Consider the following 15,675-nt stretch of genomic DNA (forward strand, 5'->3'; position numbering starts at 1 on the left):
GACACCTGTCTTGCAGTTGTGCTGGGAGTGCTGAATAGCCTTACAGAAGAAGGACCTCTCTAGCCAATAGGTGTCCAAATAATTGCCTGTTTAATTTTTCCAAACTAGTGTCACACCAAATGATTTTGGGTTGGGGGACAAAATGTTTTTGATCAGAAATGACTGAAAACATTATGCTTTGACTTTGAAAAGATATAGGCTCAAAATAGACATTTTTTTTTAGCCTAAATTCATTTTCAAATGATTTTTAGCAATTCTTTTTCTTAGTTTTATTCAAGTTCCCACTTTGAGAAACAAGGTCAGGACAGTCACACCATATGAGTTTTGCCATGTTTGGTTGAAGATTCTGAAGAAATGAGGAATGAAATGTTTTAATCTTGAGTAAGTTCACATAAAGCTTAATGTCCTGCACAATATTCAGAAGGTTTTTGACAAATATATTTTTTATTTATACATGTTTGACACCGAGGACAGCGAAAACGTTACGTCACGTCACCCACCCGTGTCAGTTTAGTCTTATTTCTCTCAGAGTTACTAAAAGATTTAGCTTATTTGAACACTGTCGTTACCAAAATCTGTTGTTAAAGGAGTAGTTTTCTATTGATTAGTCATGCCATGGAGACTTGAGTTCAATTAAAAAAAAATGTATTTGGGTCCACATCCAAGCCCATGCATTTGGGTTCCCATTCAGAATCAATGGGGGTAAATCTACTATAGGTAATAAATGTTTTGTCTTAGGAATGCGACAAAATAAAAATAATAGGCCTATAATTGAACTCAAGTCTCCATGGCATGACTAATCAATAGAAAAAAGTCATTTTGAGGGTGAACTATTCCTTTAAATTATGGATCTATAGTCCTGATACATGATCTTATGGTGTGTTGTGATCCAAGGACTTTTTAATTAATTGATTGAATACTTTATTAGCAGTTTGCCTAGGAAAAGCACTATGGCGTGTTTATATTGGGGTCCTTGATAGAGTGAGAGGGTCCTTGTTGTGCTTGTTCATATTAGGTAGCCTGTATGTCAAGCCACAGTATCAAGTTAACCCTGGAGTTTACAGTTTTGGTGTCACACCAACCCTAGTTGCCTAGGAGGAAACGGAGCATATTAATATGTCGACTGATGGCTTGACGTAAAGACGTCAGACGTAACCCCCAATGTGTATAACACCTTTGTATCACCGTGTTCACAGAGGAAGAATTGATCTGGAACCATGTCTTTCTGATGCTTGTAAGATCCTTTTCCTGGAATAAACCCAAATACTATTATAACTTATAAGATGTTTCCTCCGCTTATTGATGTCAATAATTATTTCACTGTCCGATAGATATGGGGTACGAAAAACTAAGCTATTAGTCCTTTCTGTACACAATTCATAGACATTTGTTTACATTTGTAGACTTGAAAAGCACCCTTAGGCACGTGCTGTTAGTTCCGTTGGAAATGTTTTGATTAAACCTAATGTTTTCCCCCTTGTTTTACTCTGCAGTAAATCCCACCAACATAAGGAACTGGAACAATGAATCCTACAGACTGGCACTACACTCACCAGAGACAGTGGGGAAGCCTTGATCCAAATGACAACAAAAGACAACATACCATGATGGGTACTAATGAAGAAATGGAGCATCGTAGCCCTTCATCCCATAGGCATAGGTCATACAGGCTGAATTCCAATCAACTTAACTCAGAATTGGTCACATCAGACTCGGACAGCGAACCAGAGGAACTGAAGATAGACGAAGAGCTGGCAAGGAAGAGGGGAGAGCTTCAACAGATTGAGAAGCAGTTACGCCTCCAGAAAACCACTGATGCTATGAAAACAACACCATGTCAGATGTTTAAAGTAGATGGGGAAGAGGATCTCTCATATAGCAAAGTGGAAAATACTAAGCCCGTTATGAGTACACTAGAAAAGGATGTAGGGTTTTCAAGTAGTAAATGGTCTTCAACCTACAACAATAGACCACTGAAAGAGACTGTGAATGCTATTATGCAGCGAATGTGGCCTGATGGGTTTTTGTCAAAGGTATGTGGAGCGTTGATTTGCCGGCTTACTGTATGGAAGCAGAATTCTTAATAATAGATATTTACATCTTGACATTTGCCTTCTCAAAGAACACTGTTACATTCAATCTGTAAATGCAATGATGTACACACACACACACACACACAGACAGACAGACAGACAGACAGACAGACAGACAGACAGACAGACAGACAGACAGACAGACAGACAGACAGACAGAGACACACACACACACACACACACACACACACACACACACACACACACACACACACACACACACACACATTAGAACACCTAATGCATTATTGCAATGGAAAATGCCCATAGATAATCAAAGAAATTATGGCCACACATTCTTCAGTCCTCATAGTGACATTTAATCACGCACTGTTTCAGCTACGAATGATCACACTGATGCTTTGGGACTATGTAAACAACACTCGGTAGACGCTGATGTAGAAGAAATGATTCTCTGACAACAATTTATTTGTTACAGAGTGGTGCAGACAGATTGGCTAGTTATTAGCTAGTTAGTTACCTTATTAACACTAGCCCTTACCCGTTCAAAGATATGAGCTCCAAAATGATGTGCAGTGTGTGGGTTATGGGATGTGCACTGTGCATACAGTATATGAGGGATGGAAAGTAACTTTAACTGGTGCTTGCATGATAATATGTAGGAGCATCAATGTAAGAAATACCCGTTTCGTTTAATGGCTACCCCCCCCCCCCCCCCCCCAGCCCACCCGCCCGCGCACACACCCGCCTGCCTGCACACACACACACACACACACACACACACACACACACACACACACACACACACACACACACACACACACACACAGAGAGAGAGCTGGTTAAACATGTTGCCTCATGCTAGATGCAGAATAGATGCGCCTCATGCTAGATGCAGAATAGATAGTAGATACACCATAAAAATGCTAATATACAGCATACGATTTGTGAAAGTGACAAACGGCCTTCACAGTTATGTCAGGTGTGTTCATATGCTGATGGTGATGCGATTTCAGATCAATTGCTCCAGCCACTGAGGAGAAACGCTGTTTCAGACAGACAGACAGACAGACAGACACTCACTCACTCACTCAGACAGACATTCGCAAAATTATAGTATAGATATTACGTCATGAGTTCCTTTCATACAATCATTGGTTACAATCATTTCTTAGTATGCTATTATTGGTCTGGTTCTCTGTGCATGTGGTGTGTGCGCTCTTACACACACTAACCTGACCCCTAGCCAAGGGGCGCTGGCTGGAGAACATCTGGACATACAACTGAATTTCAACTGCGCCACAAGGCCTTCAACTCACAAGCCCAGAGATGAGTTCTCTGTTATATATGGAGTGAGAGCTTGTTATATATGGAGTGAGAGCTAATTATATAACGTTGTAGAATAAGGCTTAAATATTATTGGTTTCTGCTTATCGCTTCTACAGATCCTCCCTCTGGGGGAGGCAATTCCTGTATTGCTCCAAAGTTTCTAGAACCTACTGGCTGACCTAGCCACACTAAGGTTCCTTGCTGTTACCTCTCTGCCTGTTATGCTGCGCTAATTCACACTTAGCCCCATATAGAACCTCACCCGTCGCTGCATACTGTTGTGCTCCGAGACGAGGTCCTATAAGGGTTTCCCCGTGGGGGGGGGGCGAACGCAGCCGGAATGGTAGCATTAGCGGCCCCTCTGGTCGAACGTAGCCCCAACCGTCGCTGCATTCGAACAGACATTCGACCAGAGGGGCCGCTAATGCTACCATTCCGGCTGCAACTTCCAGGCTTGTAAACATTACCGGCTGACAAAACTAGCGATTTTAAGGGGTTGTTTCGTGCCCTGGTTCATGTTTTATTGACCCTGGCTAGGTTTTCACAGTCTGGGAGCTCGGAACTACCGTTACTTTGTGGATACAATTTCGGGAAGAGTGTTTTCTACCGCACCGTTGGGGCGTTCGCCCCCCCCACGGGGAAACCCTTATAGGACCTCGTCTCGGAGCACAACAGTATGCAGCGACGGGTGAGGTTCTATATGGGGCTAATTCACACTATAAGCTTGCTTGACTGGCACCTGCTCACTTGCCTATACAGCTTCATAGCCAGAACATTTGTGTGTGTATCTCGAACTATGAGGATTGACGAATCTGTGGCTATTATTTTGATTAATACTTGACCTAGACAACAATATGTTATTTAGAGGTGTATGTCCGTATGTGTGTCTCTGATGGTGGATTTTTTTATTTTCCTTCTTTAACTGTTCAGGCCTTATCCACTCCATCTGACCATCTTCCATCACCTAATCCTGTGGAGAAGACACATACGTCGACCTTGAACAAAGATGACCATCCTCTAAAACTCAGGGTGAAAGCTTTGATGAACAGGCGCCGTAATGCTGGTTCATTGGATTCACACAGGGAGGTTTGTAGCTTTGTTGAACACTCCTTCAGCCTTATCAAACTATCACTTAACTGTTGTACAATTCCTGACCTCCATTTATATATTTGCAAAGAATATACACACTCACCGGCCACTTATTTAGGAACACCTGTCCAACATAAGATGAACGTATATACATTTATACTCAGCCATGGCGTGCAACTATAATGTCTTAACAATGTCTTGAAAATGTAAAATAAATGAATAAGCTTGTAAAGCACTGAAGTTCAAAGTTTTAATGAACTGATACAAACTCTAATCTTAAGGGAACAGATAGTTATGTTTTCTTACATGTGCCCTTTGACAGGTCCCTGTTGTTAAACCACAACCTCCCATCCAGAGCCATACTACCACTATTGTGGAAAATGCGTTTGTTTTAAATGGATTCCAGCGTTTCCTCAGTGTACTTAATAATGGAGTGGACATTGAGATGCTGAATAAAATAGTCAATGATGATCATGAGCGTCCCCCTACTGGTCAGGAGCTTCTGCATAGTAAAACTCCTGTTGTGAAGGAAAAGTCATATGTTTTCAAGAGTGAGAGCGAACGATTACAACGTGGAGCTGGGCAGAGGGACCGTCGGTCTTGCGGTAAAGAGAGGAACACTGAACTACTGAATCAAGATCTTTCCAGTGGGGGACGTAAAAGAAACATCCAGCGTGAGGAAAAATCGGCCCAGGGTGATGATGGAGGCAGCCGCCATTCTGGCTCTAGTCGTAGATCCAGGTCTCCCCCAGTGGTGGAGGAGAAGAAACCCAAACTGGAGCAGCACCAGGAAGATCTCCAAAACATTCTGAAGACTATTGGTTTTAGCCTGGATGCGGATGACATGTGCAAACTGGAAGAACGTACACAGGAGAGGCTCTATGGGATAAAGCATGACACCAAACAGAGGTTGGACAGCACAGGGGTGAGCAAGAGAATTCAGCAGCATGTACAAAGTGATCAAAGTCATTCCTTGTCATCCACCTCAATTTCTGTTAGCCCAATTTCTAGTCCCTCTCGTAATCAGCATTCCCACAGCAAAACCATCATGGATAGCAGAGAACAAACACAAAGTTCTGAATACCTACACTTCACACAGAGAAGCAGAGAGAGAGGGAGAGAGCAAGGGAGAGAACAAGATGTTGATGGAGACAAGAATAGAATTGCTTCCAGAGATGGCTCTTCTGATTGCCATCAGTATCCAGAGAACCAAGAATATCTTGTTACCTATCCTGATGCTGCATCTGCAATTCCATCCTACACTTCAGTCCAGCAGCACTCAGAGTACACTGCCTACCACAGTGACACTAGTAACAGTGCTTCCTTGAATTATGGGTCTAATGACATCCAAGTTTCCTCCTCCTACCCCCCTGGTTTTTGTAATTCAGTCAATCCTGTATGGACCTCTGCTGACAATGGAGCCCTACTAGACCATGTTTACCCTCATCCACAACCACTTGCTGGTTGCAACGATGCACTTGGACATTCCTACTTAAACTCGGACCTGTCACAGAGCGAGGGCCAAACTGGACAGAGATCAGGCTCTCATTACCTCCACATCATTAATAGTAAGAAGACTACTGGTATTGTAAATAAAATGAGCAAGAAGAAAAATAAGCAGCTGGAGTTTGTTTCAATCAATTCAATCAATCCTGTATGGACCTCTGCTGACACTGAAGCCTTTCTTGCCAAGAATTGCGCTCAGAGAGACCCCTCTTTGATAATTGATCATAGAAAGTGGCTTATAAATCGTCAGAGGGCTGTTAGAAAGTCTATAAATCGTGTAAAATCTAACCTTGTGATCATGATCAATCCAGAGGAAGCACAGAAGATTTTAGAAAAGCTAGCAGAAAGGGAGCAGGACATTCAAAACATACTAGAGAAGATTCCAAGTAACTGTGCTTCCTTGAGTTATGGGTCCAATGACATCCCACCTTCCTCCTCCTCTACCCCTGGTTTTTGTAATTATTCATTGCCCTCTGCTGACACTGGAGCCTTGTTTCGTCAGGTTTACCATCATCCGAAACCACCTGCTGGTTACAACGATGCAATTGGACATTTCAAGAAAATGGCAAAACAGAAGGAAGGACTAAAAGAAAGTCAGAGAAGCACACAAAGACAGCTGTTGGAAGTACAATTGTTAACAGAAGAGGAAATAAATGCAAACCTGACGAAAAAGGAGCAGAACCCAGACCTGTCACTGAGTGAAGGCCAAACTGGACATCAAGCAGCCGTCAATACTGTCACCAAACCGAAATTCCAAAGAGAAGAAAAGAAAATGGCAGAACAGAAGGAAGGACAAAAAGAAAGTAAGATAAGCATACAAGGACAGCAGTTGGAAGTAGAATTGCCAACAGAAGAGATAATAAATGCAAACCCGACGAAAAAGGAGCAGAACTCACACCTGTCACTGAGTGAAGGCCAAACTGGACAGAGATCAGGCTCTCAACACCTCAACAAGATTTCTAGAAGAAGGAAGAAGGAAATTAAGTGGCAAAAGCGAAAGAATTTTCATTTGATTAATGCAAGGCGCGAACGGAACAGGCTAAGAGATCAGCTGGGGATTAGAATTTCTAAACATCAAGTAAATTGTGACCATCTGATCAATTCAGAGGAGAAACTGAAGTTATTAGAAAAGCTAGCACGAGTGGATCAGAACATTAAGAGACTAGAAGAGGAAATAAATGCAGACCGGACGAAAAAGGAGCAGAACCCCGATCTGTCACTGAGTGAAGGCCAAATGGTCAAAGATTTAAGGGCAATAAACCAAGTACAAGAAGAATTATCCAAGTTAATGCAAACAGCAAAGTATAAAAAAATGTATATACGTCGTGCAGAGTTAAACCGTGAAAACTACTCTGAAGCGCAACAGCAAAATAGTTTAAAGCACCTAAAAAAGAAGCAACAAAGAATTGACTTTCTGATAGAAGAGAAGTCTAGATGTTTGAAGGCGCTAATGACGCAGCGGGAATCGAAACCAGGACCTTCCAGCTGCGAGGCGACAGCGCTACCAACTGCGCCAAGGAGTGCAGGCAAACCTGAAGAAAAATGTGAGCAGATCTTTTCATATGGTCTCCTTTAATATAGCATTTACCATTTTTCCTCATTTGTTGGTCATTCATTTTCACTATATGAATGCTGTCTCTGTATTTTGGCATTGCAGCTTTTAGATAGCAGCTTTTCCATATCCATATTATATGCCAGAAGACAACCCGTTCTCATCTCGGCCTCTTGGTCAGCTGCCCTTTCCCGTATCATGTTGTTGCTGAGGGACCGACCATATCTGTATGCAACTTGAATGGTGCTGAGTCGGCAGACTCTGGCTTTTACCACATGGTATTGGCTCTCTCTCAGCTAGGGCCTCTTTTGGGCTTATGTCAGGGGACTCAAGAGTCAAGACTGTCTGACAGCCCGCCTGCCTTGGCATCTTCTATCTATACATGACACTATAGAGTACTGAAGTGTTGACTCCACTCATTCATCCCCTGGGTCACAGACGTTTTTCTCTATGGAGAATAACATTGGGTCATCTTAAAATTGTCTCATATATAAGCATTGTACTCCAAAAACAAACTGTCTAGGTGATATTTTCAGGGAGGTGGCGCTGTATCGTTTACGATAGTTAGTCACTCATATTATAAGTGTTTTCTCGCTGTCAGTTGATTCTTCAAATCTACATGAATCAAACTGCCAGGATTATTTGTTTAATTTTTGAACACAGTTCTTATTGGACACAATATGAAAAAAGTCTTTGGGAATTAAGAATGAGGGGAACAAACGCGACCCAGGTAGGATTGAAAATGACGTCAGTCTTCGGTGCTCTATAGTTAAGGGTTATTAAACCTTTTGTAATTAATTGAAAAGACCCCCATTTTGGATGTATCAGCCCACAGACCCCCAAAACCGAGTGTACTAATGGAACCAAAAGGACCCGTAAGCGTAAGGTTCCATTTGTACACTCTGAGTAAAGCCCTTTGCACACAGGCGCGTTTAACCGCACGGATAAAACGGACAATATCATTTTTTGAAAAGAAAACAATGATTCTCTATGACCTCATGCACACCGGCTCCGAATTAGCCGTGCGACGAGTGGCTGCCGCCGTGCGTTTTTTTCTCTATCGAACCCAGTTCGATTCGTGCGTCTTGTCGCATGCGGTGAAAAATTCATCACTCCTTTTATGACTCCTTTTGGGATCCGCAAGCGCCGATTCCGCACAGCCTTGCACACCAAATCCAATGCGTTTTACTCACACAGCAAACGGAAGAAACGCAACTGTCCTGTGTGCAAAGGGCTTTACAAACCGGTTAGAGACCATTTGGAGCTGGGGACCCCCTGGAACCCTCTCAAGAACCCACTTTTAGAACCACTTCGTTAGAGGGCATTCACAAGTCTGAAAGTGATGTCTGGGGAACTTGCCCAAGCAGCAAAATATGATGCCTTGGGCTGAGAATGTGTTATGACCAAGTATATTTTCAGGACACTAATTCCTTTTTTTTTTTTTTTTTCTCATCACAATGTTTAGCTTGATCAGAAGACGAAGCAGCAGGTCCCAAAACCAACAGTAAGTTAAACCTCTACTACACATTCAGTTAATTATTCCAATGTTTTTGTGTGTGTTTTTAAACATATATCCAGTGAGTGATGTATCCTACCGTGTACAGTACAGTACAGTACAGTACGGGAGAGTGTTTTCTACTGGTGTTTCAGTCCGAGTGTATCAAAGGGTGCGTTCGGAAATGCGCACCGGGTGTGTGCTCAGTGTAGTGAATGCCTAAACCCAAACCTAATCCTAACCCTAACCTCAGTAAAACTATGCCTAAACCCAACCCTAACCCTAACCTCAGTAAAACTATGCCTAAAACTAACCCTAACCAGACCCGTGCGGTGGGCATTTCCGAACGCACCCTTTGATACACTCGGACTGAAACACCAGCAGAAAACACTCTCCCGTTTCAGTACAGTACAGTACAGTACAGTAGCTACCAGTCAAACATTTGGACTCAGGGTGGACTTAATATAATCGACAGGCTTATGCCTATACCTTTTTCATGAAGTTTGATCAAAAAATTATTCTTTTAATGTCTCACTGAAAAAAGAGTATACCATTTGTTCACTAAGGTGTATGCTTGCTTACTTACCATCTGCTTGGAACCTCCTTGCTTACAGGTTGCTGCTGCTGGCTATCTCTTCAGGTGAGCAGGGAAGCGGCCCTGCCAGAACACAGCCTGCCCATCAACGCAACGGCTATCAGGCCTCTAGGGAAATGGTTCTCAACACTTTCATCTCAGGAGACCCAAATAGATTGCCGGGAACCCCCATAAGAGAATATTTGTCAACATTTCTTGAAAATAGCCTGTCTAGTTTCGAATAGCCAAAAATAAAATAAAAAATAAAAGATAGGACTTAAGTTTGCATGAATCTTCCTCTATGACCCCTAGGGGTCCATGGACATGGAACCAGTGCTCTAGGGCACAATCAAGAAATGCAGAACAGTTCATTTTGCATATATATATATATATATATATTTTATAGTTACACTCAGTATTTGTATTATTCAATGTCTACATTTCACTGAAAATGAACGGCTCCTTACCTTGCAGAATAAAGATTAATGTACTTTTCAATTCTTGTACTATATGTTTCTCTGAAATAGTGGGCGATAAGAGATAAAAAGGTAAAACGAACATCTTATCAGAGTATGATAGTCACTGATATCTTAAATCATGGTGAACAACTGACCATTATTATTGAAAAATCAACATCACACAATCTGTGACTATCTTTGACAGAACAAAAAAACATGAACAGTGAACAGCACTCCAAATTTCATCTGAAGAAAAAACGTATTTAATATAATGTATTTATTATATTTGTCCACAAATAGCATAGTTAATATTAAATAACATAATGGAGTATTTCCGATTTTTTATACTTTATACTCCACTACACCAAGGTACATATTGTATTTCCTTTTCAGGGTTAAATTATAAATAAAAAGAAAATGATATAATGTAAGTTAAGCTATCCAGTAGCACATGAACTATTGAAATCTGACCTATATTTACAGCTAGGGTAAGTGATATGTTTTGTTTGTTTAAGTGTTAAATATCTATATATTATATAATGTTAAAACGTGAATAATATTGTCACAAAATCATCTACACAATATTCTGGTATTAAGGATTCAAACCAGAGTCTCCCGCAACCTGCATGAAAGTCTAATATCTTAACTAATAAATAGCTCAGTTGCTTAACACTGGTTTTTGACATCACCGAAACGAAGCGGATAAAAGCGCAGAACTTTTTTTTAGGCTTCTTTAGGACCTAACAATGGATTTTATAAGGGTAAACATCATGGCTTTTTGATGTTTACCCATATAATATCCATATCAAGTTGGGCTCCCATAGACTTTCTATACAGGAGGAAAAACCTGTGAAAACTAACCCTAACCAGACCCGTGCGGTGGGCATTTTTCCGAACGCACCCTTTGATACACTCGGACTGAAACACCAGCAGAAAACACTCTCCCGTTTCAGTACAGTACAGTACAGTACAGTAGCTACCAGTCAAACATTTGGACTCAGGGTGGACTTAATATAATCGACAGGCTTATGCCTATACCTTTTTCATGAAGTTTGATCAAAAAATTATTCTTTTAATGTCTCACTGAAAAAAGAGTATACCATTTGTTCACTAAGGTGTATGCTTGCTTACTTACCATCTGCTTGGAACCTCCTTGCTTACAGGTTGCTGCTGCTGGCTATCTCTTCAGGTGAGCAGGGAAGCGGCCCTGCCAGAACACAGCCTGCCCATCAACGCAACGGCTATCAGGCCTCTAGGGAAATGGTTCTCAACACTTTCATCTCAGGAGACCCAAATAGATTGCCGGGAACCCCCATAAGAGAATATTTGTCAACATTTCTCGAAAATAGCCTGTCTAGTTTCGAATAGCCAAAAATTAAATAAAAAATAAAAGATAGGACTTAAGTTTGCATGAATCTTCCTCTATGACCCCTAGGGGTCCATGGACATGGAACCAGTGCTCTGTCTAGGGCACAATCAAGAAATGCAGAACAGTTCATTTTGTATATATATATATATATATTTTTTTTATAGTTACACTCAGTATTTGTATTATTCAATGTCTACATTTCACTGAAAATGAACGGCTCCTTACCTTGCAGAATAAAGATTAATGTACTTTTCAATTCTTGTAATATATGTTTCTCTGAAATAGTGGGCGATAAGAGATAAAAAGGTAAAACGAACATCTTATCAGAGTATGATAGTCACTGATATCTTAAATCATGGTGAACAACTGACCATTATTATCGAAAAATCAACATCACACAATCTGTGACTATCTTTGACAGAACAAAAAAACATGAACAGTGAACAGCACTCCAAATTTCATCTGAAGAAAAAACGTATTTAATATAATGTATTTATTATATTTGTCCACAAATAGCATAGTTAATATTAAATAACATAATGGAGTATTTCCGATTTTTTTATACTTTATACTCCACTACATCAAGGTACATATTGTATTTCCTTTTCAGGGTTAAATTATAAATAAAAAGAAAATGATATAATGTAAGTTAAGCTATCCAGTAGCACATGAACTATTGAAATCTGACCTATATTTACAGCTAGGGTAAGTGATATGTTTTGTTTGTTTAAGTGTTAAATATTATAAGGATTCAAACCAGAGCCTCCCGCAACCTGCATGAAAGTCTAATATCTTAACTAATAAATAGCTCAGTTGCTTAACACTGGTTTTTGACATCACCGAAACGAAGCGGATAAAAGCGCAGAACTTTTTTTTAGGCTTCTTTAGGACCTAACAATGGATTTTATAAGGGTAAACATCATGGCTTTTTGATGTTTACCCATATAATATCCATATCAAGTTGGGCTCCCATAGACTTTCTATACAGGAGGAAAAACCTGTGAAAAATGATGACTCATCACTAAACCATCATTTTGTGGGGCCATTTCTCGCCCAAGGAAAGACTTTTGTGCAAAACAAATGCTTGCAATGGATTCAGAATCATGACAAACCCCTAGTTAGACCCCTCACATCCTACTTAAAGCAGATTTTCTTTCTGGGTATTTTCCTCCTGTATAGAAAGTCTATGGGAGCCCAACTTGATATGGATATTATATGGGTAAACATCAAAAATCCATGATGTTTACCCTTATAAAATCCATCGTTAGGTCCTAAAGAAGCCTAAAAAAAAGTTCTGCGCTTTTATCCGCTCCGTAACGGTAATTTCACTAAGCCATTGCACTATAACAGACCAAAGGACATCGATCACTTTGGACCAGGGGAGATACTAGACTTTTGAGTCTAAAAAATGTAAGCTAGATAAATGGGTAACCACCCATATAATATCCATATCAAGTTGGGCTCCCATAGACTTTCTATACAGGAGGAAAAACCTGTGAAAAATGATGACTCATCACTAAACCATCATTTTGTGGGGCCATTTCTCGCCCAAGGAAAGACTTTTGTGCAAAACAAATGCTTGCAATGGATTCAGAATCATGACAAACCCCTAGTTAGACCCCTCACATCCTACTTAAAGCAGATTTTCTTTCTGGGTATTTTCCTCCTGTATAGAAAGTCTATGGGAGCCCAACTTGATATGGATATTATATGGGTAAACATCAAAAATCCATGATGTTTACCCTTATAAAATCCATCGTTAGGTCCTAAAGAAGCCTAAAAAAAAGTTCTGCGCTTTTATCCGCTCCGTAACGGTAATTTCACTAAGCCATTGCACTATAACAGACCAAAGGACATCGATCACTTTGGACCAGGGGAGATACTAGACTTTTGAGTCTAAAAAATGTAAGCTAGATAAATGGGTAACCAACTCCTGGGTTGGATATTTCTAACCCACCTGAAAATGTATATCCTGTTTACTAAAGGGGACTTAAAAAAAAGCTGCTGTAGAGTCACATTGACAAAAGTTAAAGTTGTTCAAAATATCACTTTAAAATGGAATACAAATTACAATTCAAAATATCACTTTAAAATGGAATACAAATTACAATCAAGATTTTGAAATGGTCTATTTAACTTACTTAGTAGGCTACTTAGTAGTTTTACATGTATTGTGTTACTACTTTACTTGATAATGATTTAGCATCACTAATCAACATCTTGAAATTCCTAGACTAGACTAGTTTAGTGTGTGTGTGTGTGTGTGTGTGTGTGTGTGTGTGTGTGTGTGTGTGTGTGTGTGTGTGTGTGTGTGTGTGTGTGTGTGTGTGTGTGTGTGCGTGCGCGAACAGAGACGCACTCCGTCCATAAGGGGGCGTCGTATTTTTTCAACACCACAGAAAGTGTTGGATGATGGTGGATGTGTTTTGTTGTGGTTAACTCATAGGGACAACAACTTCAGCTTTATTCCTTTTACGTTAATCTTATAACATGTTAATTATCTTCGCGGGACTGGGTTAATAATTCCGTTTTTATTGTGCAAACAAGTCAAGCACTAACAGTTTTCACCTGGCCTAGTCTGTGTGATTCAAAGAATGGACGCGTTTCGTTGGAAATGCAACTGAAGAGGCTCTAATCGTCTGGACAGTTTAATAGGTGAATAATATCGGTCGTCACAGTTCATTTAATTTGAACATGTAATATTGTGAGATTATTGAGTGGTTATATGCAACTAGATAACCAGTAGCCGCGAGTACAGGACAGGAGGGTGGGCACTAGTAGGGAAATCTAGGCACCAATTTTGTGGAAGACTTAGCACTTTGGGGGCAGAAGAGGTGCCCAGTCATTATCATCTTTTGCAGTTTTGCTTGTCAGTCAGACATTGTGGAGACCTGATAGACATGACAAGAACAGTCTGTAATACATCTCTATCTCTAGCTAAATTGTCGGTTTGGGAAATCATTTGCAATATGTTATATCATTTGTGCAAAATGTCAAAGTGGAGAGTCTCCACTAGATGGCGCCTTGGTCACTAGAGCATTTTGTACCAGACTTGTAAGTTGTAACTCATTTGAATGAATGATTGTTAAAAAAAAGAAAATGTAATCCATCATTAGGTCTACCCTTGTGATATAATGCCCACCTCAACACAACTCTGTTCTTTATTTGCCTGTTGCCTTTATTTTAATTTCTCTTCTTTCCCTTTTCTTTTTCATGTTGTATGTGACTTTCTTTCACATCTGTATGTCTATTGATAATAATAAAAAATAAGTTGAATAATAAGAATAAGAATAGAACAGGTATTATAGGGAGGTGCTGTATGTACGTGCTGTAACTGCTGTTACACATGTTGGGCATTGGTTCATTTCATTTTTTTGATTAAACCTCATGTTTTCCCCTTGTTTTACTATGCAGTAATCCAACCAACATATGAACTGGAAGTGAGTAAACAATGGATCCTACAGACTGGCAATACACTCACATGAGACAATGGGAAAGCCTTGATCCAAGACACAGGACAGATTCCAGGGAAAAGACAGCGAATGACCCATATTGTCGTTATTCAGTGAACGACAAAAGGTTACATACCATGAAGGGTACTAATGCAGAATTGGAGCAGCACAATCCGTCATCCCATATGTCCTACATTCTGAATTCCAATAACTTGATCCCAGAAAAGGCCACAGACCCAGATGGTGAACCAGTTGAACTGAGTAATATGCCTGTAGATGGAGAGTTGGCAAGGAAGTGGAGAGAACTTCAGCAGATTGAGAAGCAGATTAGTCTGAAGAAAGCTACTATTGCCATGAAAAAAACAGAGTCATTTTTAAAAGTAAAGACACCACGTCAGATGTTTGAAGAAAAAAAGGAGGAGGATCTCTCACTTGGCAAAGTGGACAATTCTGCGAAAAAATCTCAGCCCACCCCCTTTATGAGTACCAGAGGAAAGGATGTAGGTTTCTCCTATAGTAAATGGTCTTCAAACTACAACAATAGACCACTGAAAGAGAGGGTGAATCTTATTTTGCAGCGAAGGTGCCCTGGACGTTTTCTTGCAAAGGTATGTAATGTGGTAGGTTGATGTATCTGATGATGTACAGATACTTGTGTAGAAGTTCATTTTCTTCTGGAATATAATAGATTAAACTTTCATATATTTTAGATTCATTGGGCATGCAGTGAAATATTCAAAAGCTTTTTTTGTTTTAATTTTGATTTTTATGGCATATAGCTCATGAAAATCAAAAAT

The 15,675-nt window shown here is 40.2% G+C and overlaps 1 long non-coding RNA gene across 1 annotated transcript; it reads left to right on the plus strand.

The window, feature by feature from the left end:
- Window positions 1–4,779: 4,779 nt before the first annotated feature.
- Window positions 4,780–9,959, plus strand: LOC308282502. Its single transcript, XR_013961893.1, has 3 exons — window positions 4,780–7,522; window positions 8,996–9,034; window positions 9,640–9,959. It is a non-coding gene; the product is annotated as an uncharacterized lncRNA (long non-coding RNA).
- Window positions 9,960–15,675: the final 5,716 nt, after the last annotated feature.

Source organism: Nannobrachium achirus, assembly GCF_963921795.1.
Source record: "Nannobrachium achirus genome assembly, chromosome: 3".
NCBI classification, from domain to species: domain Eukaryota; kingdom Metazoa; phylum Chordata; class Actinopteri; order Myctophiformes; family Myctophidae; genus Nannobrachium; species Nannobrachium achirus.